This window comes from Canis lupus, chromosome 30 (assembly GCF_011100685.1).
Source record: "Canis lupus familiaris isolate Mischka breed German Shepherd chromosome 30, alternate assembly UU_Cfam_GSD_1.0, whole genome shotgun sequence".
Lineage (NCBI taxonomy): Eukaryota > Metazoa > Chordata > Mammalia > Carnivora > Canidae > Canis > Canis lupus.
The window spans coordinates 11,898,078-11,922,377 of record NC_049251.1 but is presented as its reverse complement, the minus strand read 5'-3'; the positions used below and the strand labels follow the sequence as shown (position 1 = coordinate 11,922,377).

At 42.6% G+C, this 24,300-nt stretch overlaps 1 long non-coding RNA gene and 4 other non-coding genes across 17 annotated transcripts in view; 2 read left to right on the top strand and 3 right to left on the bottom strand.

The window, feature by feature from the left end:
* Positions 1-19,838, bottom strand: part of LOC119866882 — a 136,049-nt gene extending 116,211 nt beyond the window's left edge. For 5 of the 13 annotated variants that reach the window (XR_005381577.1, XR_005381575.1, XR_005381572.1 and 2 more), the window contains exons 1-3: positions 19,617-19,834; positions 14,706-14,992; positions 5,737-5,922 (exon numbers count right to left, since the gene is read on the bottom strand). This is a non-coding gene — a long non-coding RNA (uncharacterized LOC119866882). Of the gene's footprint in view, positions 1-5,736; positions 5,923-14,705; positions 14,993-19,616 lie in introns of all 13 variants that reach the window. The other 8 variants (XR_005381581.1, XR_005381583.1, XR_005381576.1 and 5 more) reach the window with 7 other exon arrangements.
* LOC119866980 lies at positions 11,119-11,222 on the bottom strand. The gene has a single exon (XR_005381925.1). It is a non-coding gene; the product is annotated as a U6 spliceosomal RNA (small nuclear RNA).
* TRNAH-GUG lies at positions 19,228-19,299 on the bottom strand. Its single transcript has one exon. It is a non-coding gene; the product is annotated as a tRNA-His (tRNA).
* Positions 19,839-19,936: 98 nt separating the features above from the next.
* TRNAH-GUG lies at positions 19,937-20,008 on the top strand. The gene has a single exon. It is a non-coding gene; the product is annotated as a tRNA-His (tRNA).
* A 1,493-nt stretch (positions 20,009-21,501) lies between these two features.
* Positions 21,502-21,573, top strand: TRNAH-GUG. Its single transcript has one exon. It is a non-coding gene; the product is annotated as a tRNA-His (tRNA).
* The last annotated feature ends 2,727 nt before the right edge of the window (positions 21,574-24,300 follow it).

Here is a 24,300-nt window from a genome sequence, read left to right as displayed (position 1 = left end):
TGCTGTTGACACTGTGACCCTGGTTGATTTTTTTTTAATTTATTTATTCACAAGAGACACACAGAGAGAGGCAGAGATACAGGCAGAGGGAGGAGAAGCAGGCTCCATGCAGGGAGCCCAATGTGGAACTCGATCCCAGGACTCCAGCACGGAGCTACCCAGGTGTTAATCTTTTCTTCTCTAGCTTAAGAATGACTGAGTCTGAAAAGCATAAGATTATCAATAAGCCAAAGTAGAAAGCCAAATAGGAGCTAGAAAACCACGGAAGGCAAGAGAAAAGTCAACCGGGTGGAGGCCAGTAAAGTTACAATGGAGGCAGAGACTCCATGAAACTGGGGATGACCAATTCTGAGAACCATCAGCCCAGATAGAGTAAGAAGGGAACCTAAACCAGAGCATGGCCAGGTGCTTAATGCTGAATTGGGATTATTACCTTAGAAAAGAAAGCTTTCTCCACAGAGTACCCAAATCTCTGTTTCATGTGTCCATTTCAGACAAGAGAAAAAAATCAGATCTTTTTCACACTAACAGTGGAGATCCAATGCCAAAGGTCCATGAAGACAGTAAGGTGATACATTCAATTGGCCCGTCAATTCACCCTCAACTTCTTCCTTCCAGAACTCTTATCTCTCAGAGTTAGAGATAGCATTAGTTCTGACAGGCAATAATACAGTGGCCTTTTTTAAGCCAAGTCCTAAATTCTTTGTTAAGCAAACGTTTCTCCTGATTTCTAGTACACAGTCAGTGATGATCATGGGCTTCCTATGTTGATACAATTTGCTCCTGTTTATACATTCTTTTAACAATTTCAGTAGGAATTTGAGGACAGAAAAGCTCTAGCTTCCTTAGCTGCAGATAGCAGACTCAGGCCCCAAATTAGACTCATTTTCCTAATGAGAAAAAAAGTGGAGGAGGGAAAAGAGCTTCTACCAAGGATGCACTGCCTAAAATTCTTCACTTGGGATTTGTATTCACATGTAACATAGTCAAGCCTGAGATGTTCTTCCAAACCTCATTCCAGGGAACTTGTATAGCTCACACCCACCCACCTATCTTGCTATGCCCACCCACCCCTGCCAGGCTTACCACCACCCTCCCAGGAAGTCAGAACAAGTGCTCTGACAGGACAGCCAGAAGAGACAAACAGACTTAATAGAAGCAGTTGGAGAGCTAGGAGGAAAAGTGAAAAAGAGATATAACCCATAAGGAGGAAAGATCAATGATATTCAATGATACATAAAATCAGGTGGCATGATAAACGAGAAGATGCTAGATGTGGCAGTGAAGAAGCAACTGGTTCTGTGTGAGTGAACTGTTTACATGAGAGCCAAGGACCATACCAAGTACTAATGAATTTTCAGAGCAACTGGACTTGTTCTTCAGAGCAACCTCATGGTGGGAATGATTTCCATAAGAATATGCAAAAACAAAATACAAAAATCAACTGTGTTTTGTGTACCAAAAAATGAAGTTTAATGAAAGATATTTTAAGATATAATTTTTAAAATAGTTTATCTTCTAAGATTTTTTTTCTGTCTCTCCCATCTATCCTCTCTTTCTAGGACTCCAATTATATGTATACTAGGCCACTTGATGATATCCCAGGAATTCTAATACTGTTCTCTCTCTTTCAGTCTTTCCCCTGCTCTGTGTTTTATTTTGGATAATTTCTATTGCTATGTCTTCAAGTTTACTAATCTTTTCTTCTGCAATGTTTAAGTTGCTATTCATCCCATTCAATGTACTTTCTTTCCAGATGTATTTTCAATTCTAGAAGTTCAATTTCAAACTTTTTTTTTTACAGTTGTTTAAACTGTCTACAGGCTAGATGACACACAGAAGACCTTCCTACCCTGCTCCTGTCTCACCCCCCAGAAAGATTCCATTCTCCTCTGTGATGTCCTCAGCCATCTGTCAGACAGACAGAAAGCCTCTCCAGCAGCCCAGAAACCCAGTTGAAACAAACCCACCAAAACATTCATTATTCACAATTCAAATGCACAGTACTTCCTAGAGCTGTTACACAGCAGGCACTTGATAGATACTTGTTGGAGAGTCAATAATGAAGAACAACTCAATACTCAAAAAAAAAAAAAAAAATCCAGGGCAGCCCAGGAGGCTCAGCAGTTTAGTGCCACCTTCAGCCCAGGGCATGATCCTGGGGACCAGGGATTGAGTCCTGCATTGGGCTTCCCGCATGGATCCTGTTTCTCCCTCTGCCTGTCTCTCTGCCTCTCTGAGTCTCTCATGAATAAATAAAATATTTTTTTAAAAATCCAAATAAAGGGATCCCTGGGTGGCGCAGCGGTTTGGCGCCTGCCTTTGGCCCAGGGCGCGATCCTGGAGACCCAGGATCAAATCCCACGTCAGGCTCCCGGTGCATGGAGCCTGCTTCTCCCTCTGCCTATGTCTCTGCCTCTCTCTCTCTCTCTGTATGACTATCATAAATAAAAAAAAATAATAATAAATAAAAAATAATAAAAATAAAAAAATAAAAATCCAAATAAAAAATGGGTAGAGGGCTTGAATAGACATTTTTCCAAAGAAGATAAATGGACAATAGACACATAAAAAGATGCATAACATGACTAATCATCAGGGAAATGCAGATCAGAACCACAATGAGATATCATCTCACATCTCTCAGAATGGCTACAATCAAAAAGACTAGAAAGAACAAGTGTTGATGAGGATATGGAGAAAAAGGAATGTTCATGCATTGTTGGTGGGAATGCAAACTGGTGTAGCCACTGTGGAAAACAGTATAGAGTTTCCTCAAAGAATTAAAAATAGAAATACCATATGATCCAGTAATTCTACTACTGGGTATTTACCCAAAAAATAGAAAACACTAATTTGAAGGGATACACACACCCCTATGTTTACTGCAGTATTATTTACAATAGCCAAGATATAGAAGCAGCCCAAGTACCCATAAATAAATCAATGGATAAAGAAGATGTAACATATATATATATATATATACACACACACACGTGTTTATACATACACATATAAACACACATATGCATATATATACACACGTCTTTTTTTTAAAGATTTATTTATTTATGATAGACAGAGAGAGAGAGAGAGAGAGAGAGAGAGGCAGAGACACAGGAGGAGGGAGAAGCAGGCCCACGCCGGGAGCCTGATGTGGGACTCGATCCCGGGACTCCAGGATCGCGCCCTGGGCCAAAGGCAGACGCTAAACCGCTGAGCCACCCAGGGGTTCCCAACACATGTCTTTCTATATATGTATATACCTACCATGAGATATTACTCCACCATAAAAAAGAATGAGATCTTGCCATTTGTGACAACATGGATGGACCTAAAGTGAAATAAGTCAGAGAAAGACAAATACCATATGCTCTCACTTTTAAATGGAATATAAAAAAAATGAGCAAACAAACAAACAAAGCAGGAATAGACACATAAATGCAGAGAACAAATTGATAGTTGCCAAAGGAGAGGGGATGGGAGGGATGGGCAAAATGAGTAAGGGGAGTGGGAGGTATAGGCTTCCTGTTATGGAATGAATAAGTCATAGAGATGAAAGTTACAGCATAGGGAATATAGTCAGTGGTATTATAATAGTCTTGTATGGTGAAAGATGAGAGCTACACTTGTGGTGAACATAGCATAACATATGGAGTTGTCAAATCACTATGTTGTACACCTGAAACTAACATTGTGTGTCAACTATACTTCAAATTTTAAAAATGGAAACATTTAAAAAAATAATGAAGATAGAAGAAATCATGCTGTAAGGAAAGGAGCTGGATAGCTCTGAACATCTTTCAGGCACTCTTGAAATCTTCCCACATGGGTGACCCTACTGAACTCTTAAGGTTGGGTCTGAAAGTGTTAATATAGTACTCATGTCATTTAGCCACCTCTGGAGAAAATGTTTAAAATGAAGGAGTTATATTAAGAGGAAAGGCCAAGAGACTGAAAATCCAACTTTCTAATCATTGGCTGAGCTATTGAGTGATTGTATTATCTTGTTATCAGCTATGGAAGAGAACAGATCTAGAAATTATCCTGCTTCCAAGAGAATTATTGAAGAAATCCAAGTACTGACGAGGAGTATTTGGAGGCCCTCCTGTTCCTCTCTTACTCAATTCCATCTCAAGTCCGTGGTGCAAGCCAGGGTCATAAACTAGCTGTTACTTGGGGGTTTAGAGCAGATTATCTTGCAGAATCATACAGATTTTTAGAGCAAAATGGACCTTCAAGATCTTCCTACTAACCACAACTACACTGATTGTAGACAATCCAAATCATGAAGCCACAGGCAGTCACCTGATGGGTATGGCATAAGGACCCTGTGCTCTCCTGTCTCTGCACTCTGCTGCCTCTGCACTCAGGCTTTCAGTGAACTTAACAGCCTATGACGCCTCCCACTTCATGGAGAGGACATCCAGTTTCTCTCTCTAACCCTGACTTTAAGACACTCCTGTCTTCCCAAAATCCTAAAGGTCATTTTCTTTTTTTTTTTTTTTCTAAAGGTCATTTTCATTTAGATGACTCACTGATGTCCCAGAACCACCATGTTCTATGTAAGAACCTCCTGTATCTTAGATGCTACACTCTCCCGATTCCCCTCTGTTACCCCCTAGGTAAAGCACTCCTTATACTTGCTTCTCTCTTCCTGTATCTGCCCCCCAAACCCCACTATTGGCACTTTCCTTCATTTGGCCTTGTGTCAGAGCTAAGCATGTGTTAGAGCTAGGAGCAGAGCTTGTGTTAGAGCTAGGGCCTTAAGGCCATCTCACCAGAGGGGAAGTTCCTTGAAGGAAGATCTTGTGAGGGAGAAAAAGAGATGTGGAGTAGGGTACAGAGGGACACATTTAAAGACCTATTTCTTCAACATCACAATCTTGGATAGGGTTGACCCTGAATACCAAGCCATCTGAGTTACTGCAGGCAGTTTAAATGTCAGGTTTAGGGCAGCCTGGGTGGCTCAGCGGTTTACGCACATGCCTTTGGTCCAGGGTATGATCCTCGAGTCCTGGGATCAAGTCGCATGTTGGGCTCCCTGCACGGAGCCTGCTGTGTCTCTGCCTCTCTCTCTGTGTCTATCATGAATAAATAAATAAAATCTTTAAAAATAAATAAATAAATAAATAAATAAATAAATAAATAAATAAATAAATTTTTAAGATGGCAGGTTTAAAGGGGAGGTGACAAGTGTTTTGCAGGGATGCCATTATTTTTTAATGTCTTATGTATCCAATCATAGTTAATTTTTTTGAAATGCTCGCCATTTCTCCTGGCATTCTGATGCTTTTTAAATTTTGCTGGCAAGAATTTTAAGGTCTTTTTCTCTCGCACTTTGGCCCACATGCAGTTTCTTACTGCAGTGAGACACTGAATGTGTGAAGAGTGTGGAGAGAGGGGAGAGAGATGATAAATGTCCCTCCAGGCTGCAGTGCTGGGCATGGCCAGTACAATGGCCACATACCAGATAACCTCTTCTTTCAGGAAAGAGTTCTAAAAATACCAAATTGAAAGATCAACCAAACACCATCTGACCACAGAGAGTGGGACTATGGTAAATACTAAGGGCTTATACTTCTCTGTCCTGGCATTAGGGATTTCTATCTTCTCTCCCATCCTCTGCTTCTACATCCTGTTTGTACTTTCTCTATCTCTCTGACTCTCCCTCTCTCTCTCTTCTCTGTCTCTCCCTCAAACCCCTTCCTTCCTTTCTCTACCTCTCCTACTTACACTTTGTAGTGCTCTGCCTGAGATGTGATGGAGAGAAGTCTGGGAAGACAGCCTCCAGAACATCTGTGGGGCCCACCATGGTCCTTGCAGAGTGGAGCTGATGACTGAGGCAAACAGTGCTGAGCACATGTGCATTAGAGAGCAGGTAGGTGAGCAGTCATGGCCTGGTGATGGGGATGGACAAGGCTGTGGAGAACCCAGAGAAGCCCCATGAGAGTGTCCTCTAGACAATGAGCATCAACAATCTTCTACAATTAGTCTTATAGGCTGCGGATTCAAATCTTTATTTTCTGTTTGCTTAACTTCGTAGGAGATTTTTGCCCTGGGTTCTGGTTAGAAAAGCCTGACCTCTAGTATTCCTTATTGATTTATGATTGGCTAATTATTTTCCATGGCTAAATTGTACAGTGGACGAAGTCTAAAAAAGTTGGTGTTGGCCTCCCAGTCCTGACCCTCCCCCTAAATGCTCTAATCTGACTAAAGTCTACCCTTGTTTGGAAAATAAGTTATAAGGAAGTAATCTTTGGTCTCTGTTATTAAGCATTTCCGGGTTTTTCTCTCTTGGGTTTTTTTACTTTTTTTTTTTTTAAGATTTTATTTATTTATTCATTCACGAAAGACACACAGAGAGAGGGAGAGAGGCAGAGAGGCAGAGACACAGGCAGAGGGAAAAGCAGGCTCCATGCAGGGAGCCTGACATGGGACTCGATCCTGGGAATCCCCGGGACTCGATCCTGGGTCCTGGGACTCGATCCTGGGACTCGATCCTGGGACTCGATCCTGGGACTCCAGAATCACACCCCGGGCCAAAGGCAGGCACTTAACCCTTGAGCCACCCAGGGATCCCCTGGGGTTTTTAACTTTTAAGGCAGGTTTAAAAATACTAGGAATCAGAGGCTCTTTGGGCAAAATGACCTCATGACATGGGGGAAGGTAGAATATTTAACTTCCATAAACCTCAATTTCCACTTCTGCAAAATGGAAGTGGTGATAAGCATATCTGCCTACAAGACCGAGACTGATTAAATTAGAACCAAAGTGAAAGGAGGGGAAAAGACATTTGTATAAACAGTAAAGTGCTCCAAGAAGTGTAAATCACTTAGCATACTGCCTGGTGCAAATTAAGTGTTCACTTGGTGGTGGCTATCGTGTCCTACACCAGTAACATAGCAGGAATTACTGGAGCATCTTAGAGCAGGACGTAGAAGGCGGCAGGAGAATAGAGAGAAAGAAATGGAGCAATATGGTGATTGCTGGGGAGTCATGCAAAGAGCAGAGCTTCTATTTACTTTAGTCTATGCAATTTTGACTATTACCAAAAAAAAAGGCTTTCAGAAACTTGACTTTGTTTCTAAACAAGAAAAATGTACACTTTTCAAAGCACAATTTCATTTTTTTACTGACACGAGTCTCAAGGAGACTTCACTCATTAGTTTACAGATTTCCTGTAACTAAAATATCCTCCCATTTATTTGATATAAGAATTGAAACAAAATATTAAGTCTGATTTTTAACAAATTTGAAGTAGCAAGTTCTTTTCTGAAACCTTATTTCTTTTTACCAAGAGCCAGTTGTTCCCTTAAGGGGAATGAACAATATGTCTGCAACATCGACTATCTTATGGAGACAGATGTCCTTATAAGAGAAAGGCAGAGGGAGGCTGGAGACACAGTAGAGACGAAGCAATATGAGTACTGAGGCAGAGATGGAATTAGGCAAGCCACAATCCAAGGAATATCTGGAGTCACCAAAAGCTGAAAGAGGCAAGGAAGGATTCTCCCCCAGGGTCTTTGGAGAGTGCAATTCTGAGAACACTTTGGTTTTGGACTTCTGGCCCCCAGAACTGTGTGAAAACAAAATTCTGTTTTAAACCACTTGTTTATGGCCATTTGTTACAGTAGCCTTAGGAAGTGAAAACAAGTGCCCAAAGGACAAGAGTAGGCTGGCACCCAAGTCTCTGGACTCCCTCAGTCATATGTTTATTTCTCTACCACCGTTTCATACCCTCTAAATTCTGATCTTAACAGAGATGTGAAAAAAATTCACACTCTTTACTGCTGAAAAGATAACTTCTTAGATGGAAGCAATGAAGAATATTGCAGGTGCTGCTGCTTCTATGAGTTGATGCTTAGTCCATCCAACAACTAAGCTTTTGGGCTTTTGGGCAACAACAAAATCTTAGTTGTATGGAAAGTGATATATCCAACTAAGATTGGTATTAAACATTAGGGAATCATTCTAAGATCTGGAGGAGAGAACTGATAAAATATAGCCAAAAAGATAAGCCAGTTGATTCCAACAAAATACAGAAAATAGGTAACTCACAAAGTCTATATGCAATCAACAGAATTTACTGAGCATACAGTATGTGCCAGGCAGTTGGGACGCCTGGCTGGCTCAGTTGGTAGAGCATGTGACTCTTGATCTTGGGGTCATGAGTTCAAGCCCCATGTTGGGTGTAGAGCTTATTTAAAGAGTAATAATAATGATAGTAGTAGTAATAAAAATGTGTCCACAAATCCTTTAAAAAAGAAAAAAGTTTCTGGATCTGGTAAACAGAGTTCTTACTTGAGGTACCACAGTGGAGAATACACCACATAGCTCTTGTTTTCTCCTCCAGATCCACTTTCCATCTCTCTCATCCTGCTCTGACTAGTGTGAGCTACATCACCAGGCTGCCTCAGTCTCTGGGTTCCAATTGGGCTCAGCCATTGGGAACCACTGACAGGAGATTGGATACCTTTCTGTCTATTTCATCAACTACCCCAGTGCTTGTTCAGTGGACTCATAAACAAAATGGCCAGGATGGCAGAGACGAAGTTATGTATAGGCTCTACAATAGGGACTTCTCATCAAGGTGAATCTGGCCTCTCCTACTGGTGATTGCTGAATCTACCAAGAACAGAGACCAATGTTGAGTCCATAGTATGGCATCGATCTTCAGGGGCACTAGCCAGTTACCTGATAACAGGTTGATTATGTTGTCCCACCATGGAAGAGGAAGCAATTCCTCAATGAACTTAATGCTTATTCTGGATATGGTGTCCCTTTATAGTTTGATGTTCCATAGTAAAAGTTAAGGGAAGACTATAGCAATACCATTCTGTCAGGACCACTAATGGTTCATATACCTAAGAGTAAAGGCTTGAGATATCAGATAAAGAACCGGTTGATCACCAATTAAGAAAAAAAATCTTAGTAGATAAGCATATTTTTCCTTGGTTTATTCTGCATATATTTATACTTCTTAGTTTCTTTCTTCTTCTTCTCTTTTCCCTTCCTGTGCTTGTCCATTTAGGATGAGTTGATGACAGTTAACCTTATATTTTGTTTTTAGATTTCAGGATATCAAGGTGGGGGGGGATGGTGGATCGTGACTGAGAAAGAAAAAGGATGACCATCAGAAAAACAAGAAAAATGACTGATAAGACTTTGGGTCTCCCCTTTTAAGGGGAGATGGTAAGGCATCTTTGTAAGAGAGATAGTTACAGCACATTAGGTGTAAGCATTATATTGTCACTATCATTGTTTGGAAGCTAAATGTGAGTAAAATGGTATGTATGGATACTGAGTACCTAAAATAACGAACTGCACTAGATTGTCTACTGGCAACTCAGCATTCCACTTCTGTGATCCCCCGAGATTTAGGAATTCTGGAAAATGTTTCTTAGAATCCCTCGACAACTGTTTTTTCCATGTTAGATTCCACAAATGAGAGGTACTTGTGTGACATTTGGAGAACAGAAGAGAGATAGCTAGCTTCTTCAAGACTATTCAGACTTTAGTACAACATCCATTCATGATCAAAACCCTCTGCAAAGTAGGTCTAGAGGAAACATACGTCAACATAATAAAGGCCTTATATGAAAAACCCACAGGTAACATCATACTCCATGGTGAAAAATTGAGAGCTTTCCCCCTAAGGTCGGAACAAGATTCTCTCCACTTTTATTCAACATAATATTGGAAGTCCTAGCCATAGCAATCAGACAACATAAGAAATAAAAGGCATCCAAATTGGTAATGAAGAAGTAAAACTCTATTTGTAGATGACTCTGTGTCTATAGAAAACCATAAAGCCTCCACCAAAAACATACCAGAATGCATAAATGTATTCAGTAAGGTCACTGGATACAAAAATCAATGCACAGAAATTGGTTGCATTCCTATACACTAATAATGAAGCAGCAAAAAAGTCAAATTCAGGAAACAATCCCACTTATAATTATGGTCAAAACAACAAAATATCTAGGAATAAACTTAAAGAGGTGAAAGACCTATACTCTAAAAAACTATAATACATTGATGAAAGAAATTCAAGACAAGGCAAAGAAATGGAAAGACATTCAATGCCCATGGGATGGAAGAACAAATATTGTTAAAATGTCTATATTACCCAAAGGAATCTACAGATTTAATGCAATCCCTATCAAAATACCAACAGCCTTTTTCACAGATCTAGAATAAATAATCCTAAAGATTGGATGGAACCACATGACCTCGAATAGCCAAAGCAATCTTGAATAAAGAAAAACAGGGCAGCCCAGATGGCTCAGCAGTTTAGCGCCACCTTTGGCCCAGGGCCTGATCCTGGAGACCTGAGATCAAGTCCCACATCAGGCTCCCTGCATGGAGCCTGCTTCTCCCTCTGCCTGTGTCTCTGTCTTTCTCTGTGTGTGTCTCTCATAAATAAATAAATAAAATCTTTAAAAAGAAAAACAAAACTGGAGGTATCACAATTTCCAGACTTCAGGTTATCCAAAGTGGTAGCAATTAAAACAGTATGGTACCAGCATAAAAAATAGAGCAAGAGAATATAATAGAAAACCAGAAATAAAACACAATTATAGGGATCCCTGGGTGGCGCAGCGGTTTGGCGCCTGCCTTTGGCCCAGGGCGCGATCCTGGAGACCCGGGATCGAATCCCACGTCGGGCTCCCGGTGCATGGAGCCTGCTTCTCCCTCTGCCTGTGTCTCTGCCTCATTCTCTCTCTCTCTCTGTGACTATCATAAATAAATAAAAAATTAAAAAAATAAAAACACAATTATATAGTCAATTTAATATTTGACAAAGGAGGAAAGAATATACAATGTGAAAAAGAGTCTCTTCAACAAATAGTGTTGGGAAAACTGGGGGGCTACCTGCAAAAAAAAGAAAGAAAGAAAGAAAGAAAGAAAGAAAGAAAGAAAGAAAGAAAGAAAGAAAGAAAGAAACTGGGCCATACAAAAAAAATAAACTCAAAATGGATTAAACATCTAAATGTGAGACCTGAAATCATAAAAACTCTTGAAGACAGCACAGGCAGTAATTTCTCTGACATTGGCTGTAGAAACACTTTTCTAGATAATGTCTCCTGAGGCAAGAGAAACAAAAGCAAAAATAAACTATTGGGACTATACATTAATTTATGCGTCATCCTTGCACAGGAGCCATGCTAATCTCTGCATTGTTCCAATTTTAATATATGTGCTGCCAAAGTAAGCCCACTATTGGGGCCATATCAAAATAAAGTTTCTAAACAGTGAAGGAAACAAAAAAACTAAAAAGCACCCTCCCGAATGGGAGAAGATATGTGTAAATGACATATCCAAAAAAGGATTAGTATCCAAAATATATAAAGCAAGGAAAAGAGAGACCAAGAAACAGACTTAACTATAGAGAACTGAAGATTACTAGGTGGGTGGGGGTGGGTGAGATAGGTGATGGGGATTAAAGAGTACACTTACCATAATGAAAAAAAAAAAAAAACCTATTCAAACTTTCCCTAACACTCTTCTCAAAGCTCTTCTAGTGTTTTCCCAGTTCCAAACCCTCTTTCATATTTAGGTTTTTATATTATGGCAGTGCCCCACTTCTAGGTAATAAAATCTGTATTAATTATCTATCACAGTATAACAAATTACCTGAAATTTTAGCAGCTTTAGATGATGAACACTGATTATCTCACAGTTTCTTAACTCAGGCATTTGGAAGTGACTTAACTGAGTGGTTTGGGTTCAGAGTCTCTCATGAAATTGTTAAAATGTCAGCCAGAGTACAGGCATCTGAAGGTTTGACTGAGGCTGGAGGATCTGCTTTCAAGATGGCTCACTCACAAAGCTATTGGTCAAAGATTTCATTTTCTTGTTTTTAAGATTTTATGCATTTATTCATGAGAGAGAGGCAGAGACAAGGCAGAGAGAGAAGCAGGAGCCCAATGTGGGACTCGATCCTGGGACTCCAGGATCACTCCCTGGGCTGAAGGCAGATGCTTAACCACTGAGCCACCCAGGCATCCCCAAAGATCTCATTTTCTTGATGATTGTTAGCAGGAGTCCTCAGTTCCTCAACTCATGGATCTCTCCATGGTGTTGCTTGGGCATTCTCAAGACAAAGAAGCTGGCTTCCTCTGGAGCTAGTGATCTGTAAGTGCCAAAGGGAGGCTGCCCCCAAGGTGGGCCACTTTGGCATGAACATTATTTTGAATTAAAAACAATCAAAACCCAGTAGATTCAGGAAAAGCTCTTTATGTCCTCTTCAAATGCCTGCTTGTACAAGGAAGAGGGCTATTAACAGATTCTTCTCTACCTAAGTAACTTATCTACATCATAGGGCAACCTTTGTTTTCCAAACATCTCCTCTCACCTTCCTACTAATGGTCCTGTCTCCCTTGTATTCTCAGACCTTACCCCTCCCTTAGCTCATATAAGCCTCATGTTGCCTCACTGTCTGCAATTTCCATGTGTGTGTAGTTCTCATACAAGCACTATTTTTTTATAAATTTATTTTTTATTGCTGTTCAATTTGCCAACATATAGAATAACACCCAGTGCTCATCCCGTCAAGTGCCCACCTCAGTGCCTGTCACCCAGTCACCCCCACCCCCCGCCCACCTCCCCTTCCACCACCCCTAGTTCGTTTCCCAGAGTTAGGAGTCTTTCATGTTCTGTCTCCCTTTCTGATATTTCCCACTCATTTTTTCTCCTTTTCCCTTAAGTTCGGCATCAATATGGTGACCTCCTGGGAGCGGGGGACCACCAGGTTGCCTAAGGAGGGGTGAACCGGCCCAGGTCAGAAATGGAGCAAGTCAAGACTCCCGTGCTGATCGTATAAACACTATTAAATTTGATTTTCTCCTATTAATCTGTCTTATGTCAATTTAATTCTTAGTTCAGGTAGAAGGACCTTATAGGGCAAATTATTCCTCTCTGACAGATCCAATAGAGAGAGCAAAGGGGAAGCCACAATGTACTTATGACTTCATCTCAGAAATGACACACCATCCCTTCTACTTTATTCATTTGAAGATGTCACTAAGTCTAGCCCTCACTCCAGGGAGAGAAAGGAAGCTCTATGATCGGGAAGGTAGGAGCATCAAAAGACTTGTGAACATATTTTAAAACTACAAGTTCTCTTGAAGCATTTGATCTAAAGAGATTTAGGGAGGAAAGGAATTCTTAGCCATTTTGATGATACAGTAAGAAAGTCATCCAGACTCAGGATGAGGCCAGTCAACCAAAGGGTAGTCATGACGCAAGTATTTTGACTCTGAAATTTAGGAGAAATTGGGGAAACAGTTAAGTCAGTTTTTTGCAATTTTTACATGTATCTCTCCCTTCTAATTTAAAATTACATTTGAAAATTGCATACTCTGTCATCATATCAGATTCTCAATATCAGCAATGACATTAGGGCAACACAGATACATCTATTTTCATAGTATTTGAACTACCATGACTCCAAAAAGTATTCTACCCTTGATATTAGAGCTTCCTCTCAAACCTCCCATCCATTTCCTTCATCCAACATGTCCATCCCCTCTACCTGTGAGTTGAAGAGCCTCTAAGCTTATTGCTCTCTGATCACACACCTATGGGTGTGATGTGAGGAAAGAGCTCCTCCTTCACCCCCAGATTAGTCCCCAAGCCCCAAACTCAACAACCAGAACCAGAAGCTGAAATTCTCTTCCATCTCTCCTCTGAACTAAGACTTTGTCAGTAAGGACACCTGGGTGGCTCAGTGGTTGAGCATCTGCCTTTGGTTCAGGCCCTGGCCCAGGGGTCCTGGGATCGAGCCAGTCCCGCATCAGGCTCCCCACAGGGTGCTGCTTCTCCCTCTGCCTAGGTCTCTGCCTTTCTCTCTGTGTCTTTCATGAATAAATAAAATGTTTTTTAAAAAAGACTTTGCCAGTAATTACCCATTTGTACGTCGTCTTTCTAAAATACAGATATGATTATGTTCCTCTTCTGCTTAAAAATGGAGACTTAAATAGTCCCCAATACCTATAACAAAGTCTATAAATGGCCTTCAGGAAATTTGTGAATTCCTGACATTTTTGTCATAGATCCATCATTTGAAGAACAAGCCTATGGCTTCAAATGGATCCCCCAAACAGTAAGTTACCACAAAATGTTAAGAACCACTAGCCTCCATGAAAAAAGACCTGACTTGACAAGGGGCAAGTGAATCATCACAATTTGGCTCCACCCCTCCTCTCCTTTCCATATCTTATGTCACAGCTATGACTTGTCTTTCCCTATGCTCTTTGTATATTCATGCTTCCTTGCCTTTGTTTCTGCCTTTCTCTCTGCCTAGGCTATCTTTTCCTCTTTTCTGCCAGGAAAATTACTATGCATGCCTTGTAACCCAGCTCAAATGTCATATCCTGGGGGAATGAATGATCTAAGCTGTAATGCATTTTGTATATACTTCTAACATAATTGTAATTGTTTCTTCACTCTTCTGATTAACCCTGGACTGAAATGATCATCTCAGAGTAAGAATGAGTCTTATTCAAATTTATATCGCCAAAGCCTAACATAGATCATACTAGGGCCTACTGTTTGTTGGGTGGGTGAATGGGTGTTAGCTTTGTAGTGTACTTTTAGATTTTACTGACTAGTAAAATTTAAAAAATAATTTTGGAGATCAACATAGGATTGCCAGTTAATTTTCCAAGTAAAGACTGTAGAAAAAAAATATCACTTACCTTATCACGTTATAAAAGAAAAGTCACTTTAAAACCTCAAAAGTTTGAAGGATATAATCTCAGCCTAGAAGACAGTCCTTTGAATTAAATACATTTAGCCTTTTGAAGAGCTTATTTTTCTCTCATCCCATGATGAAAAATTCCTGTTTATCATTTCTAGAATAATGTTTGGAAATCACTGATTTAGACCTTTACTTCTGAGAGATGGCTCCTGCATTCTTCTTCAGGAATGAGTTTCAGGCCTCATGACAAGAATAGTCCTTCAGGATCTCTCCATGGATTTATTTCTACAGGAACAGAGAAAAATACCTGGAAATAAGAGACCAACTAATGCATGTGTACTAGGGGCATATCTCAGTTAAAAATTCAAGAATGCAAGAAGTGCAACTTTATCTCTTTTTCTTAAATTTATTTTCTATTCAAATATGTTCCACTGGGTAACAAATATAATCTTAATTCAGGGTCCCTCTCCTTTTCTTTCCCTGAGGGTTGCATCTTTGATCCAGGGGACTGATTTAGTGCACAAAAGATCCTAAGCACTGATGAGATTATGATGTCTCATGTGTAATTGAAAAAAATTAAGTATTTATAGCTCGTTATTTCCCAACAAAGTTCTGGGTCTTCTTCTCTCTCTCCTGAAATTATCACTTCAGTGCTTTATATTCTTTTAAAAAACTCTCTTACGTTTTTGGGTAGATGATTTGTTTTTCTGGTGTCCTTGGTAAATTCTTGGCCTACCAGTGAGGCCATCTGGTTCTGCTCATTGCCCTTAACATTCAATTGGATATATTTTATTTTATCGTGGGTCCATGCAGATCACCAGAATCATCCTCACCCTGCCTACCCAAGACTGCCTCAGATCTGAAGGCTCTTTATGCCCCCCATGAGCCGTTCAGGGTCAGAATTTATCTCCTCAGTGTAAAACTTTGATCCCCTTTAAAATGCAACACTTGTTATTATTAGCCATCATACTTCGCACAAAGGAGCCGAGGAGCAGAGGGAATAGGAGGATGGAAAATAGGCAGAAAACAGGAGAACACTATATCACATTATTTTCTGTTGGCTCAAATTCTATTTATTTTTTGTTTAGCTTTCTTTTCTGCACTAGACCATAGGTCTATGAGAACACACATCTACCTCATTCATTATTATTGCCCCAGAACCTAGAACAGTGCCTGGCACAAAGTAGGCCCTCCATAAATATTGTTGATGTAATGAATGAGAATAATGAGATAGGAACAACACAAAGAGGTTGAAGAGAGAGTGAGGGGGCTGGAAGTGCTAAAAATAAACTTCAATTCTTTTACAATTCTGGTGGAAGTTTATATCAGTTTTCTCTTGAAAAGTTTTGTTCCACTGAAGTAAGAAATGGCTCTTCCTTCTATCATTTTGTGGGGGGTGGGGGGGAGAGGAAAGCGAGAATCTTAAGCAAGCTCCTCATAGGAGGAGGGGCTCCATCTTAGGACCCTGAGATCCTGTCCTGCGCTGAAATCGAGTCCCATGTTTAACCAAATAAGCCATCTAGGCCCCCCTCTTGTGTTTTCTGATTGTTGCCTCTGGGCTAGTTGTTTCTCCTAGCTGGAAAACTAAACTATTTGGGCCAGGAGTATCAGTATATACCATTGCAGCTCTCCAGGATGCAAAGCACTTTAAGTGCTAAAAGATGATAGTTTACTAAATGAATGAATGAATGAATGAATGAATGAATGAAACTTGAGTCCTGAATAGCCAGAGAATCTCTGGGCAATAGGTTCCCTGTTGGGGGTTAAATCCAAAGTGGGTCTTGAAAGCAGCACCTCCTAGTAGAAGTACATGGGTGCTACTTCCTCCTTAGATGCCCCCAAATATGGGCCTCTTGGTGACTCCTCCCAGAGCTCCATCTTTTCATCCTCAAAATCTTAATGTTACTCCCCTAGATGAGGCCCAATAGACTCTGACAGGTCCCTTCTAGTAACCCTGAGTACTGGCAAGGTAAATAATGAAGGGCTTCACTCCAACCAAGTGGTTCTAGAAAACAGCAGCACCTTCTCAGACTTGACTGTGCAAGTGAATCACCGGGGGAGGATCTTGTTAAAATGAAGATTCTGATCTAGTAGTTCTGGGCTGTGAACAAGATTCTAATTTTGAAGCACCTCCAGGAGCTACCAAGGCTGTTGGTCCAATCTGTACCACACCTCTGTGGTGGCCAGCAGTTATAACAGTAGCTCCCAGAGGCACCAGATGTGACCAGGAAGCCATGGCATTGGCTGTTTATGCAAACACTCTGAAGCTCATAAATTACAGTTGTCCCCTTCAAGTCAACACACTGGGGGCGCCTGGATGGCTCAGTTGGCTAAGCTTCTGCCTTGGGCTCAGGTCATGATCCTGGGGTCCTGGGACCAAGCTCCGCATCCAGCTCCCTGCTCAACAGGGAGCTTGTTTCTCTCTCTCATGCTTTCATCCCCTGCTCTCTCTCAAATAAATAAATAAAATTTTAAAAATAGTACTGTATGTTAACTATACTGTAATTAAAAAAAAAACTTAAAAGTAATGCTTAACAAAAAAGTCAACACTCTGATACCAAAAAATAGTTTGCTGGAATGTTACCTAAACCATTTTTGGAATCACTATTGAAGCTTGTTACACCTTAAAAACTCAGTGCAACTGGGTGGCTCAGTGGTTGAGTGTCTGCCTTTGACTCAGGACATGATCCTGGGGTCTAGGATCAAGTCCCACATCAGGCTCCTTGTGGGGAGCCTGCTTCTCCCTCTTCCTGTGTGTGTCTCTGCCTCTCTCTTTGTGTCTCCCATGAATAAATAATAAAATCTTAAAAAAAAAAAAAAACTCAGTGGTGACATCTTTTGAAGATGGATTTAAAAGCAGTAAAAAAAAAAAAAACATTTCAAAGTAAAATATTGAGACTATAAATATTGAGATGGATTAACTTATATGGCTTATAAATTAGCCCTGAAGGTAATCCCCAAACAAGAGTTCCAAAAATATCTGGGGCAGCTAATTGGAGTAAGTGGAATGTCTACTTGGAAATACGCCATTTAGATGCCTAAGTACCACTGCCTTCCTTTTTAAGGTGTTGATTTAATTATATCCTTTTTAAGGGGTTGATTTCATTATTAGTTTAAGTAAACCTAGATAGGGCTTAGTAAGTGGCAGGCACTGTTACTTTACAAATATTCATTTCATTTTCATAATAAGCCTGCTTTATTCCCATTTTACAAATGAGAAAACTGAGGCACAGAGACATTAGGTGGCTTACCTAACATCACCCCACTAATTAATGCAAAAGTCAGTATTCAAATCTAGGGAGTCTGCTTCCAGGTGGCACCAGCTTAATTATTAAACTATGCTAACCTTACTTAGGGTTAGGACTAGCCCAAAAAAAGAGTGTTAGCTACTAGAGTCCATCAGAAAGAAAAGGAAAAAATTAAGTGACTTATAGTGGAGACTGAAAGCCAAAAACAAACAAAGCAACGACAACAACAAAAAAAATCCAACCCAAACAGAAACAGCTGGAGCTGGAATGTGTGAACAGAGGTTTTACACCTCCTGCCTCTTTTCCCAGTTCTGGTACATAGAAGAGACCTCAAGGTGGTAGGGATAGCAAGTTCTCAGGCTGACCTTTCGCTATTTTATTCTCTCATGCTCTGAGCTGTCCTGTTTTGTGGCTTTAAACCCATCACATTTAGGGAACTGGGAGCAGGGAGACCTAGGAAATTACAGCCCACAGTAGTATCTTGCTTTTTACATGCTATTCAGTGAGACTTTGCCAATGGATTGTGGGTAAAGAGGGCACAGCCCCACCAAAATGTCCATCTCTTCCAGGAATGCTTCCTGACTTGCTTTGCCACCCCCACGATCCCTGAGAGGAGCTAGAGAGGCTCATTCCTCACTCAACCCTCTCTCATTCCTTCCCTGACAGTGACACAAGCCGCCAGCAGCCACCCAAGAGTCAAATCTAAACCTCACTTCCAATTTGCCTGATGCTGAATGACAGATCCGAATTTGTTGAGCTTGGATTTTTTTTTTTTTAAGTGCACAAAAAATAAACTAACAAATAAAACGTGCTTTAAATCTGAGGTGGATTAGGGAAAGAAAAAAAAAAATCCTGCAGGAGGAAAACACCCTCTCACCTAGGAGGTTGTAGAAGTGGGGGCCACAAGCCTATCATTAACACCCCTCACAGTGGCTCTCTAACCCTTAATAAATGTTTGCCATCTGTTCCTATAACCCCTACACTCAAAAGTATTGACGTTTTAGCAGGGCGAGGCTTTTCTGAGGACCTGGTGAGCCGATCACTGACAGTGAGCAAATGAGCTAAGAGAAAGTACCACACAGGAATACGTCCTAAAACAAACACGCCGCGGGGAAGGTGCAGGTGGGGGGCTTCACTTGTGTCCACTTTGGCCGCACTGTATAATTTCGGCCCTAACCTACAATGAAGGGGGCAGTCGGGGCACAGCCGCAGGGATGCCATGTGGCTCCCCGAATCTAAAAAGGCGCCCTTGCCGTGCCATTGTTCCCACAATGCCGTGACTCGGATTCGAACCGAGGTTGCTGCGGCCACAACGCAGAGTACTAACCACTATACGATCACGGCGAGCTACCGGGACGCCACGAGGCTCGCGCTCCCGAGTGTGGGCCTTCTGGTCTCCCGGGCCGCCGCCTTAGCCTTCCCGCGCCGCCCCGGGCCAGCCACGCCTAGCCTGGCCCTCGCGCCGACCCCGAAGCCAAGCGGGGACGCCATGGACTCCCCCTCGGGTCTCTGTCGGTCGTGCGCACGGGTCGTAAAAAGAAGGACCTGAAAACGCTTTGCAAACCGAAGGATTCCTACGAGGCTGGGACTCAGCCGTGGCCGGGACGGAGGTGATGACCCGGGGTCGCCCGGACGGGGGGGCGGGTCCCTCTTGCACCCACCTTGCCCCGGCGCTCACGCAGTCTGAGCGGACTCTGGCTGGGAACGGGGCCGTCTCCAGAATTCTACCACAAGAAAGAAAAATCGGTTCCGCCCCACCCCCGCAACGTCCTTAAGGCTCGGGGGCGAGGGGGCAGAGAGAGCCGCGGCGCAGCCTCCAAACTGGCGGAGCGGCGGGATCTGGGCCGCGCAGCGCGTCTGCGCGCACGCGAGAGGCAAACTTGGAGAGCGGCGGGAGCCGAGGATGACGTGACAAGGGGGCGGGGCTTTCAACAGAGAAGAACTCAGGCGAGGAAACCGAAGGCCGGATCCCCAGTAGCTCGCCGTGATCGTATAGTGGTTAGTACTCTGCGTTGTGGCCGCAGCAACCTCGGTTCGAATCCGAGTCACGGCATTGCGAAAGGCAATGACACGGCTAGGGGTCTGGCTTTTTTTTTTTTATCACCGTCCTCCATTTTTATTTCGAGTCTGTAACATTCTCGAAAATGGATCCCAATCCCTTTGTGACAGTTGAAAACGACATTTACGTCACGCCGGCTCTGGCTGAATTGGACTCCCGAAGAATGCAGGCTTCCCATTACTCGGGCCACCCGCCATAGCGTTCACTGGGGACAAAGCACGGAGGCGCTCACAAGGCTGATCATTGTCATAGGCATATGTACGAATTTTCACGGCTTCGCTGGAAAAGGACTCCCAGTAAGAATAGGAAGAGAAGCCTTTGCAAAGGAGGTGACTTTCGAAGTAGCTCATAAAGGCAGAAAAAGGAATTTGCCGAGCAGCCAGGATAATCTTGTGTGCAAAAGGTATGAAGGAGGTCTCAAAAAGGAACTACTGGCAATTCCTCTTTAAAAATCCAACCCCCTTCCCCACCTCGAAAGGACCTGTTGAGTGAGTGAGTGAGTGGATGGATGCATGCAAGTAATTCAGGAATGAGAAACATCGCCGAGGGATGAGCTGGAAAAGGTGGACGAATTTCCTGCATCTGTGGGTGGAGGTGAGGGGTGGAGGAGTGAAAGGATACGACTAGTGTTTAGAAACCTCCCTCCGGTGACTCTGCAGGGGACGGGGGTGATGATTAGAGCAGACAGGTGGTCGCGGTGGATTCTCTTGTTAGAACCAGCGGCACGTTCTCAGTTGAGCAAAAAGCCTCCGCCTGCTGGGGACTCGGCCTGGTTCTAGGCGCCGCGGGGCGGGAGCCCTGGCGGACAAGAAGAAAAACCGGACTGGTGGTGCCCGCTGCCGCCCGGGGCACAGCGGAGGTGGGCACCGGGTCCGGCGGGAGTACCGAGAGGGAGCACTCAGGGCTGTCAGGGCCGTCCGGCCCGGAGAGAAGCTGCAGGGAGGTTGATGGGGAGCGGACGGGCACGGGGGAGATGCGTTCACTGAGCCCTTTCTGCGTGGCTAACTAGTGCTGGGGAGGGGGGCTGGGCGGCCACAACCACCGCGGAGGAGATGCTGGGTCACTCCTCGGGGAATCAGCGGGGACGGGAACCCCTTAGGAGCGCCGCCTTCACGCCCCGGGTCGCCCGCCGCAAAGACCTCCCAGGCGGAGGAGATGGGCATCTTCCTAGGAATGCGAGTTACACAACCTGTGAACAGAGATCCGGCCAGTCCCGTCCCTGCACGCCCAAGTGGTCCCCCCTAAACTCCCACCTCATTCACAAGGAGCCCACCCTTCCTCAGCGGGTGTGTTCCGGTGGCTAAGGGGCCAACGCCTGAGAACCCGAGCGACGCGCTGGGGCGCAACGCGCCTGCGCACTCCCGGACTTAGCGTTCGGCCGGAGCTCCGCCCCATAGGTGGGTCCCTCGGTGACGTGCAGCCTGCGAACGCCTATGACTATTGAAGAGGACAATCAGAAGGCCAGCCCCGCAGGTCCCCGGTAGCTCGCCGTGATCGTATAGTGGTTAGTACTCTGCGTTGTGGCCGCAGCAACCTCGGTTCGAATCCGAGTCACGGCATTGTGGGAACAATGGCACGGCAAGGGGGCCCGCCTTTTTCTTAACCTTTCGTCTTGCCACGGATAATATTTTGCAGAGATCACAATTCATTTTCTCGAAATGAACCGCCGCGTCTTTCTACCTTGAAGAGTGAGCCGCCCCTCAGATCGCCACCTCCAGTAATTCGCACTTAAGGCTCCGAATTCAGTTTCACAGCAGTTCTAATCCTTTCTCGAAGAAATTGGAAATCAGTGTCCCAGTCATTCTGCAGCAGCAAAACAGCGCCCCCGTGACCTTGCGATTTTTTTTCCCTTTCATGAATTTTTAAAAATTGAGTTGTTTATGTTTAAATAGAGAATACATGTGCACAAGCCCAATGAAAAGTAAGTGTCCCTCTCAGTTCTTCACCACCAATTATTGCAGTTTCCCTCATATCTTTCCATGAGACCTTTGTATAAACAAACATTTATATAGCACGTATGTAAAAATATATATATATATTCTCTCCCCTTCTTGCATAATACAAACGACCTCTTCCCTTCCTTGCCCTCACACCCAGAAGTCAGACACAATTTGCTATGATATATGTACACAAATAGGCAATCTCCCTTTACAACGAAGAGTACACATACTGGGGGGTAATATCCACCCACCGACTCTGTCCTTTTTCTCCCCAGCCCCTGGATCCTGCTGAGGACTGGTGAGGGATGGCTGACTTGGTGAGATAGGGAAAAGGGATTCCTTATTGTGCTTTAAAAAACCTTTGGATGGGAGCCTGGGCTCTGTTGAGAAGAGTCCTATTTTGATTTCATGTTGGAAGGGCAGGGTAGCATCCTAAATTTTGGGTTGTGAAGAGGGACTTGACTTGGTAGTGCATTTGAAAACCTTTCACTTCCATCTATTATCTTATTATCAGGATCAAACTTAAATTACAGGCCACTAATGTTAGAAAATTCAAGTTAATCAAAGGCAGAATTGAATCTTACAATGTATATGTTCCAAGCATACAGCCACTCCATAAATATTTGAATAGAAGTTTCTTATGGAGCCCATAAATGAGTGAAGTGGGCCAGTTTACTTCATGATTGTACCTCAGGCTGTATTCTTTCAAAACAGAACCATGTTATTTTTATATCAGACAACTAGAAAACTAGGCCCAAATGAAACTCCACCTATATCTAGAATCTCAAAGAACAGAGTGCATACATATGTGAGTGTACTAAGATATGTTTGTACTAAGATAAGTTTGTGAACAGAGATAGGCCTGAAGCAAGCCTGGTGACAAGAGGCAAGGACCAGTCTTAGAAGAAAGCAAAACCCAGAAGAGATCAGAGCTCAGGAGAGGACTGGGCATCCAAAATCAGACAAACAAAAGTGAGGGAACCCCACTGAGAACCCCCTAAGAAAAGTAAAGGCTAAAGACTAAGCCTTGGGACATGCACAAATTTAGGAGGTTAAAGGAGGGAGAGGGCGTGGCCTGAAAGAAAGGAAAACCATAACTGTCATTTAGAGAAAGTTTGGAAGAAGAAGGGTTCAGGGATAGAGGTCAGTAGATTCAGGTGCTGCAAAGGAGAAAGAGGAATAAGATAAAATCACTGAGTTTGACACTTAGAAGTCATTGTTGACTTTAAAAACCTTGTTTTTAACATTGTTAAAAAACACTGTTAAACAAACAATGTTAAAAAAACATTGTTGACTTTAAAAACCCAGGTGGCTCAGCTGTTTGGCGCTGCCTGCAGCCTGGGGTGTGATCCTGGAGACCCGGGATTAAGTCCCACATCGGGCTCCCTGCATGGAGCCTGCTTCTCCCTCTCCCTCTGCCTGTGTCTCTGCCTCTCTCTCTGTGTCAATAAATAAAATCTTTTAAAAATAAATAAAATAAAAACCTTCCACGAGAGCAACTAGGCACTGTATATCAAAGATTCAGGAAAAAAAGAAATAAATGTACACCCTTTACCCCCAATAATTCCATTTCTGGGAATCTTGCTAAAGAAAATAATCCTAAACTTGGAAGAGTTATCTGTGTAAAGATGTTTATTAAGGTTATTTAGAAGGGAAGAGAGTGCAAATGTCCCAAATGCTCAATAAATAAGGTAATATTGAACTAAACTAAAATATGCTCATTTGATGATATATTGAATAGTTTTGTTTTTTGTTTTTTTTTTTAAGTATCAAAAGCACATAAATGAAGTATTAGGTCATCTTTTAAATACCATTTCCAACTAAAAGGAGTAAAGTTCTCTTAAAAAATGACTGATTATGGGTCTGCAGCAGGGGAAATGCAAATCTGAAATATTTTCTGTAACAAAACAAGTTAACTGCTTAAAGATTGATGGGACCAAGTCAAAAGGACACAGAAGCTTCTTTAAAGAGCTCCTCTTGGCCAAATTTGGGACAATCTGAGCATCAAAAAGGAATAACAGGGATCCCTGGGTGGCGCAGCGGTTTGGCGCCTGCCTTTGGCCCAGGGCGTGATCCTGGAGACCCGGGATCGAATCCCACGTCAGGCTCCCGGTGCATGGAGCCTGCTTCTCCCTCTGCCTGTGTCTCTGCCTCTCTCTCTCTCTCTCTCTCTCTCTGTATGACTATCATAAATAAATTAAAAAAAAAAAAAGGAATAACAGTAATAATGGTAACAAATTATATCACACTGAATAGATAGATAAATACATAATTTTTGAGACCATGGGGATGAAAGAGAAACAGAGAGACAGAGAAGCAGCAGAGCAGCAGCTTTTTTTTTTTTTA